Source organism: Microplitis demolitor, chromosome 6 (genome assembly GCF_026212275.2).
Source record: "Microplitis demolitor isolate Queensland-Clemson2020A chromosome 6, iyMicDemo2.1a, whole genome shotgun sequence".
Lineage (NCBI taxonomy): Eukaryota > Metazoa > Arthropoda > Insecta > Hymenoptera > Braconidae > Microplitis > Microplitis demolitor.
Genome location: NC_068550.1, coordinates 11,240,023 through 11,251,992, shown reverse-complemented (window position 1 = coordinate 11,251,992; position 11,970 = coordinate 11,240,023).

The window sequence follows — 11,970 nt, the reverse complement described above, 5'->3', positions numbered from 1 at the left end:
ATCTATGATCTATGATCTATGATCTATGATCCATGATCGATGATCTATGATCTATGATCTATGATCTATGATCCATGATCGATGATCTATGATCTATGATCTATGATCTATGATCTATGATCTATGATCTATGATCCATGATCTATGATCTATGATCCATGATCTATGATCTATGATCTATGATCTATGATCTATGATCTACGATCTATGATCTATGATCTATGATCTATGATCTATGATCCATGATCTATGATCTATCATTGATGATCTGTGATACATGGTCGATGATCTATGATCTATGATCTATGATCTATGATCTATGATCTATGATCTATGATCTATGATCTATGATCTACGATCTATGATCGATGATCTATGATCTATGATCGATGATCTATGATCCATGATCGATGATCTATGATCCATGATCGATGATCTATGATCTATGATCTATGATCTATGATCTATGATTGATGATCTATGATCTATGATCTATGATCTATGATCTATGATCATGATCTATGATCTATGATCTATGATGGATGATCTATGATCTATGATCCATGATCGATGATCGATGATCTATGATCTATGATCTATGATCTATGATCCATGATCTATGATCTATGATCTATGATCTATGATCTATGATCTATGATCTATGATCCAAGATCGATGATCTATGATCTATGATCTATGATCTATGATCTATGATCTATGATCTATGATCTATGATCTATGATCTATGATCTATGATCTATGATCCATGATCGATGATCTATGATCTATGATCTATGATCCATGATCGATGATCTATGATCTATGATCTATGATCTATGATCTATGATCTATGATCTATGATCTATGATCCATGATCGATGATCTATGATCTATGATCTATGATCTATGATCGATGATCTATGATCCATGATCTATGATCTATGATCCATGATCTATGATCTATGATCTATGATCTATGATCTATGATCTATGATCCATGATCTATGATCTATGATCCATGATCTATGATCTATGATCTATGATCTATGATCTATGATCGATGATCTATGATCCATGATCGATGATCTATGATCTATGATCTATGATCTATGATCTATGATCTATGATCGATGATCTATGATCCATGATCTATGATCGATGATCTATGATCGATGATCTATGATCTATGATCCATGATCTATGATCGATGATCTATGATCTACGATCTATGATCTATGATCTATGATCCATGATCTATGATCTATGATCTATGATCTATGATCCATGATCTATGATCTATCATTGATGATCTGTGATACATGGTCGATGATCTATGATCTATGATCTATGATCTATGATCTATGATCTATAATCTATGATCGATGATCTATGATCTATGATCTATGATCTATGATCTATGATCCATGATCTATGATCTATGATCTATGATCGATAATCTATGATCTATGATCTATGATCTATGATCTATGATCTATGATCGATGATCTATGATCTATGATCCATGATCTATGATCTATGATCCATGATCGATGATCTATGATCCATGATCGATGATCGATGATCTATGATCTATGATCTATGATCTATGATCTATGATCGATGATCTATGATCTATGATCGATGATCTATGATCTATGATCTATGATCGATGATCTATGATCTATGATCCATGATCTATGATCCATGATCGATGATCTATGATCTTTGATCTATGATCTATGATCTATGATCTATGATCGATGATCTATGATCTATGATTTATGATCTATGATCGATGATCTATGATCGATGATCTATGATCTATGATCTATGATCTATGATCTATGATCTATGATCTATGATCTATGATCTATGATCCATGATCTATGATCTATGATCTATGATCTATGATCTATGATCTATGATCCATGATCTATGATCTATGATCCATGATCTATGATCTATGATCTATGATCTATGATCTATGATCTACGATCTATGATCTATGATCTATGATCTATGATCTATGATCCATGATCTATGATCTATCATTGATGATCTGTGATACATGGTCGATGATCTATGATCTATGATCTATGATCTATGATCTATGATCTATGATCGATGATCTATGATCGATGATCTATGATCCATGATCGATGATCTATGATCTATGATCTATGATCTATGATCTATGATCTATGATCTATGATTTATGATCTATGATCGATGATCTATGATCTATGATCCATGATCTATGATCTATGATCTATGATCTATGATTTATGATCCATGATCGATGATCTATGATCTATGATCTATGATCTATGATCTATGATCTACGATCTATGATCTATGATCTATGATCTATGATCCATGATCGATGATCTATGATCTATGATCTATGATCTATGATCCATGATCGATGATCTATGATCTATGATCTATGATCTATGATCGATGATCTATGATCTATGATCTATGATCTATGATCTATGATCTATGATCTATGATCTATGATCCATGATCTATGATCTATGATCCATGATCTATGATCTATGATCTATGATCTATGATCTATGATCTACGATCTATGATCTATGATCTATGATCTATGATCTATGATCCATGATCTATGATCTATCATTGATGATCTGTGATACATGGTCGATGATCTATGATCTATGATCTATGATCTATGATCTATGATCTATGATCTATGATCTACGATCTATGATCGATGATCTATGATCTATGATCGATGATCTATGATCCATGATCGATGATCTATGATCCATGATCGATGATCTATGATCTATGATCTATGATCTATGATCTATGATTGATGATCTATGATCTATGATCTATGATCTATGATCTATGATCATGATCTATGATCTATGATCTATGATGGATGATCTATGATCTATGATCCATGATCGATGATCGATGATCTATGATCTATGATCTATGATCTATGATCCATGATCTATGATCTATGATCTATGATCTATGATCTATGATCTATGATCTATGATCCAAGATCGATGATCTATGATCTATGATCTATGATCTATGATCTATGATCTATGATCTATGATCTATGATCTATGATCTATGATCTATTATCTATGATCCATGATCGATGATCTATGATCTATGATCTATGATCCATGATCGATGATCTATGATCTATGATCTATGATCTATGATCTATGATCTATGATCTATGATCTATGATCCATGATCGATGATCTATGATCTATGATCTATGATCTATGATCGATGATCTATGATCCATGATCTATGATCTATGATCCATGATCTATGATCTATGATCTATGATCTATGATCTATGATCTATGATCCATGATCTATGATCTATGATCCATGATCTATGATCTATGATCTATGATCTATGATCTATGATCGATGATCTATGATCCATGATCGATGATCTATGATCTATGATCTATGATCTATGATCTATGATCTATGATCGATGATCTATGATCCATGATCTATGATCGATGATCTATGATCGATGATCTATGATCTATGATCCATGATCTATGATCGATGATCTATGATCTACGATCTATGATCTATGATCTATGATCCATGATCTATGATCTATGATCTATGATCTATGATCCATGATCTATGATCTATCATTGATGATCTGTGATACATGGTCGATGATCTATGATCTATGATCTATGATCTATGATCTATGATCTATAATCTATGATCGATGATCTATGATCTATGATCTATGATCTATGATCTATGATCCATGATCTATGATCTATGATCTATGATCGATAATCTATGATCTATGATCTATGATCTATGATCTATGATCGATGATCTATGATCTATGATCCATGATCTATGATCTATGATCCATGATCGATGATCTATGATCCATGATCGATGATCGATGATCTATGATCTATGATCTATGATCTATGATCTATGATCGATGATCTATGATCTATGATCGATGATCTATGATCTATGATCTATGATCGATGATCTATGATCTATGATCCATGATCTATGATCCATGATCGATGATCTATGATCTTTGATCTATGATCTATGATCTATGATCTATGATCGATGATCTATGATCTATGATTTATGATCTATGATCGATGATCTATGATCGATGATCTATGATCTATGATCTATGATCTATGATCTATGATCTATGATCTATGATCTATGATCTATGATCCATGATCTATGATCTATGATCTATGATCTATGATCTATGATCTATGATCCATGATCTATGATCTATGATCCATGATCTATGATCTATGATCTATGATCTATGATCTATGATCTACGATCTATGATCTATGATCTATGATCTATGATCTATGATCCATGATCTATGATCTATCATTGATGATCTGTGATACATGGTCGATGATCTATGATCTATGATCTATGATCTATGATCTATGATCTATGATCTACGATCTATGATCGATGATCTATGATCTATGATCGATGATCTATGATCCATGATCGATGATCTATGATCTATGATCTATGATCTATGATCTATGATTGATGATCTATGATCTATGATCTATGATCTATGATCTATGATCATGATCTATGATCTATGATCTATGATCGATGATCTATGATCTATGATCTATGATCGATGATCTATGATCTATGATCCATGATCTATGATCTATGATCTATGATCTATGATCGATGATCTATGATCCATGATCGATGATCTATGATCTATGATCTATGATCTATGATCTATGATCTATGATCTATGATCTATGATCGATGATCTATGATCCATGATCTATGATCGATGATCTATGATCGATGATCTATGATCTATGATCCATGATCTATGATCGATGATCTATGATCTACGATCTATGATCTATGATCTATGATCCATGATCTATGATCTATGATCTATGATCTATGATCTATGATCTATGATCCATGATCTATGATCTATCATTGATGATCTGTGATACATGGTCGATGATCTATGATCTATGATCTATGATCTATGATCTACGATCTATGATCGATGATCTATGATCTATGATCGATGATCTATGATCTATGATCTATGATCTATGATCTATGATCTATGATCTATGATCTATGATCTATGATCTATGATCTATGATCTATGATCTATGATTGATGATCTATGATCTATGATCTATGATCTATGATCTATGATCATGATCTATGATCTATGATCTATGATCGATGATCTATGATCTATGATCCATGATCGATGATCGATGATCTATGATCTATGATCTATGATCCATGATCGATGATCTATGATCTATGATCTATGATCTATGATCTATGATCTATGATCTATGATCTATGATCTATGATCCATGATCGATGATCTATGATCTATGATCTATGATCCATGATCGATGATCTATGATCTATGATCTATGATCTATGATCTATGATCTATGATCTATGATCTATGATCCATGATCGATGATCTATGATCTATGATCCATGATCTATGATCTATGATCCATGATCTATGATCTATGATCTATGATCTATGATCTATGATCCATGATCGATGATCTATGATCTTTGATCTATGATCTATGATCTATGATCTATGATCTATGATCTATGATCTATGATCTATGATCTATGATCTATGATCTATGATCTATGATCTATGATCTATGATCCATGATCTATGATCGATGATCTATGATCTACGATCTATGATCTACGATCTATGATCTATGATCTATGATCCATGATCTATGATCTATGATCTATGATCTATGATCTATGATCTATGATCCATGATCTATGATCTATCATTGATGATCTGTCATACATGGTCGATGATCTATGATCTATGATCTATGATCTATGATCTATGATCTATGATCTATGATCTATGATCTATGATCTACGATCTATGATCGATGATCTATGATCTATGATCGATGATCTATGATCCATGATCGATGATCTATGATCTATGATCTATGATCTACGATCTATGATCTATGATCTATGATCTATGATCTATGATCCATGATCGATGATCTATGATCTATGATCTCTGATCCATGATCGATGATCTATGATCTATGATCTATGATCTATGATCTATGATCTATGATCTATGATCTATGATCTATGATCTATGATCCATGATCGATGATCTATGATCTATGATCTATGATCTATGATCGATGATCTATGATCGATGATCTATGATCCATGATCGATGATCTATGATCTATGATCTATGATCTATGATCTATGATCTATGATCTATGATCTATGATCGATGATCTATGATCCATGATCTATGATCGATGATCTATGATCGATGATCTATGATCTATGATCCATGATCTATGATCGATGATCTATGATCTACGATCTATGATCTATGATCTATGATCCATGATCTATGATCTATGATCTATGATCTATGATCTATGATCTATGATCCATGATCTATGATCTATCATTGATGATCTGTGATACATGGTCGATGATCTATGATCTATGATCTATGATCTATGATCTATGATCTATGATCTATGATCTACGATCTATGATCGATGATCTATGATCTATGATCGATGATCTATGATCCATGATCGATGATCTATGATCTATGATCTATGATCGATGATCGATGATCTATGATCTATGATCTATGATCTATGATCTATGATCTATGATCTATGATCGATGATCTATGATCCATGATCTATGATCTATGATCTATGATTTATGATCTATGATCTATGATCCATGATCTATGATCTATGATCTATGATATATGATCTATGATCTATGATCTATGATCTATGATCGATGATCTATGATCTATGATCTATGATCTATGATCTATGATCCATGATCTATGATCTATGATCCATGATCTATGATCTATGATCTATGATCTATGATCTATGATCTATGATCCATGATCTATGATCTATGATCCATGATCTATGATCTATGATCTATGATCTATGATCTATGATCTATGATCTATGATCCATGATCGATGATCTATGATCTTTGATCTATGATCTATGATCTATGATCTATGATCTATGATCTATGATCGATGATCTATGATCTATGATCGATGATCTATGATCGATGATCTATGATCTATGATCGATGATCTATGATCTATGATCTATGATCTATGATCTATGATCCATGATCTATGATCTATGATCCATGATCTATGATCTATGATCTATGATCTATGATCTATGATCTATGATCCATGATCTATGATCTATGATCTATGATCTATGATCTATGATCTATGATCTATGATCCATGATCGATGATCTATGATCTTTGATCTATGATCTATGATCTATGATCTATGATCTATGATCTATGATCGATGATCTATGATCTATGATCGATGATCCATGATCGATGATCTATGATCTATGATCTATGATCTATGATCTATGATCTATGATCTATGATCTATGATCCATGATCGATGATCTATGATCTATGATCTATGATCTATGATCCATGATCGATGATCTATGATCTATGATCTATGATCTATGATCGATGATCTATGATCTATGATCTATGATCTATGATCTATGATCTATGATCTATGATCTATGATCCATGATCTATGATCTATGATCCATGATCTATGATCTATGATCTATGATCTATGATCTATGATCTACGATCTATGATCTATGATCTATGATCTATGATCTATGATCCATGATCTATGATCTATCATTGATGATCTGTGATACATGGTCGATGATCTATGATCTATGATCTATGATCTATGATCTATGATCTACGATCTATGATCGATGATCTATGATCTATGATCGATGATCTATGATCCATGATCGATGATCTATGATCTATGATCTATGATTGATGATCTATGATCTATGATCTATGATCTATGATCTATGATCATGATCTATGATCTATGATCTATGATCGATGATCTATGATCTATGATCCATGATCGATGATCGATGATCTATGATCTATGATCTATGATCCATGATCGATGATCTATGATCTATGATCTATGATCTATGATCGATGATCTATGATCTATGATCTATGATCTATGATCTATGATCTATGATCTATGATCTATGATCTATGATCCATGATCGATGATCTATGATCTATGATCTATGATCTATGATCTATGATCTATGATCTATGATCTATGATCTATGATCTATGATCCATGATCTATGATCCATGATCGATGATCTATGATCTATGATCTATGATCCATGATCGATGATCTATGATCTATGATCTATGATCTATGATCTATGATCTATGATCTATGATCCATGATCGATGATCTATGATCTATGATCTATGATCTATGATCGATGATCTATGATCCATGATCGATGATCTATGATCGATGATCTATGATCTATGATCTATGATCTATGATCTATGATCGATGATCTATGATCCATGATCTATGATCGATGATCTATGATCGATGATCTATGATCTATGATCTATGATCTATGATCGATGATCTATGATCTACGATCTATGATCTATGATCTATGATCCATGATCTATGATCTATGATCTATGATCTATGATCTATGATCTATGATCCATGATCTATGATCTATCATTGATGATCTGTGATACATGGTCGATGATCTATGATCTATGATCTATGATCTATGATCTATGATCTATGATCTATGATCGATGATCTATGATCTATGATCTATGATCTATGATCTATGATCTATGATCTATGATCTATGATCGATGATCTATGATCCATGATCGATGATCTATGATCTATGATCTATGATCTATGATCTATGATCCATGATCGATGATCTATGATCTATGATCTATGATCTATGATCTATGATCTATGATCTATGATCTATGATCTATGATCTATGATATATGATCTATGATCTATGATCTATGATCTATGATCTATGATCTATGATCCATGATCTATGATCTATGATCTATGATCTATGATCTATGATCTATGATTTATGATCTATGATCTATGATTTATGATCTATGATCTATGATCTATGATATATGATCTATGATCTATGATCTATGATCTATGATCGATGATCTATGATCTATGATCTATGATCTATGATCTATGATCCATGATCTATGATCTATGATCCATGATCTATGATCTATGATCTATGATCTATGATCTATGATCTATGATCCATGATCTATGATCTATGATCCATGATCTATGATCTATGATCTATGATCTATGATCTATGATCTATGATCTATGATCCATGATCGATGATCTATGATCTTTGATCTATGATCTATGATCTATGATCTATGATCTATGATCTATGATCTATGATCTATGATCCATGATCTATGATCTATGATCCATGATCTATGATCTATGATCTATGATCTATGATCTATGATCTATGATCTATGATCTATGATCTATGATCTACGATCTATGATCTATGATCTATGATCTATGATCTATGATCCATTATCTATGATCTATCATTGATGATCTGTGATACATGGTCGATGATCTATGATCTATGATCTATGATCTATGATCTATGATCTATGATCTACGATCTATGATCGATGATCTATGATCTATGATCGATGATCTATGATCCATGATCGATGATCTATGATCTATGATCTATGATCTATGATCTATGATTGATGATCTATGATCTATGATCTATGATCTATGATCTATGATCATGATCTATGATCTATGATCGATGATCTATGATCTATGATCCATGATCGATGATCGATGATCTATGATCTATGATCTATGATATATGATCTATGATCTATGATCTATGATCTATGATCTATGATCTATGATCCATGATCGATGATCGATGATCTATGATCTATGATCTATGATCTATGATCTATGATCTATGATCTATGATCTATGATCTATGATCTATGATCTATGATCTATGATCTATGATCCATGATCCATGATCTATGATCCATGATCGATGATCTATGATCTATGATCTATGATCCATGATCGATGATCTATGATCTATGATCTATGATCTATGATCTATGATCTATGATCTATGATCTATGATCTATGATCCATGATCGATGATCTATGATCTATGATCTATGATCTATGATCGATGATCTATGATCCATGATCTATGATCTATGATCTATGATCGATGATCTATGATCCATGATCTATGATCGATGATCTATGATCGATGATCTATGATCTATGATCCATGATCTATGATCGATGATCTATGATCTACGATCTATGATCTATGATCTATGATCCATGATCTATGATCTATGATCTATGATCTATGATCTATGATCTATGATCCATGATCTATGATCTATCATTGATGATCTGTGATACATGGTCGATGATCTATGATCTATGATCTATGATCTATGATCTATGATCTATGATCTATGATCGATGATCTATGATCTATGATCTATGATCGATGATCTATGATCTATGATCTATGATCTATGATCTATGATCTATGATCTATGATCTATGATCGATGATCTATGATCCATGATCGATGATCTATGATCTATGATCTATGATCTATGATCTATGATCTATGATCCATGATCTATGATCTATGATCTATGATCTATGGTCGATGATCTATGATCTATGGTCGATGATCTATGATCTATGGACGATGATCTATGATCTATGATCGATGATCTATAATCTATGATTTATGATCGATGATCTATGGTCGATGATCTATGATCTATGATCTATAATCGATGATCTATGATCAATGATCTATAATCGATGATCTATGATCTATGATCTATGATCTATGATCTATGACCTATGATCTATGACCTATGATCTATGATCTATGATCTATGATCTATGGTCGATGATCTATGATCGATGATCTATGGTCGATGATCGATGATCTATGATCTATGATACATGTTCTATGATCTATGATCTATGATCTATGATCTATGATCTATGATCCATGATCTATGATCTATGATCGATGATTGATGATCTATGATTTATGATCTGTGATACATGGTCGATGATCTATGATCTATGATCTATGATCTATGATCGATTATCTATGATCTATGGTCTATGATCTATAATCGATGATCGATGATCTATGATCGATTATCCATGATCTATGATCTATGATCTATGGTGGATGATCTATGATCTATAATCGATGATTTATGATCGATGATCTATGATCTATGGTCGATGATCTATGATCTATGGTCGATGATCTATGATCTATGGACGATGATCTATGATCTATGATCGATGATCTATAATCTATGATTTATGATCGATGATCTATGGTCGATGATCTATGATCTATGATCTATAATCGATGATCTATGATCAATGATCTATAATCGATGATCTATGATCTATGATCTATGATCTATGATCTATGACCTATGATCTATGACCTATGATCGATGATCTATGGTCGATGATCTATGATCTATTATCTATAATCGATGATCTATGATCTATGATCTATAATCGATGATCTACGATCTATGATCTATGAACTATGATCTATGATCTATGACCTATGATCTATGGTGGATGATCTATGATCTATAATCGATGATCTATGATCAATGATCTATAATCGATGATCTATGATCTATGATCTATGATCTATGATCTATGATCTATGATCTATGATCTATGATCTATGATCTATGATCTATGATCTATGATCTATGATCTATGATCTATGATGTATGATCTATGATCTATGATCTATGATCTATGATCTATGATCTATGATCTATGATCGATGATCTATGATCCATGATCGATGATCTATGATCTATGATCGATGATCTATGATCTAT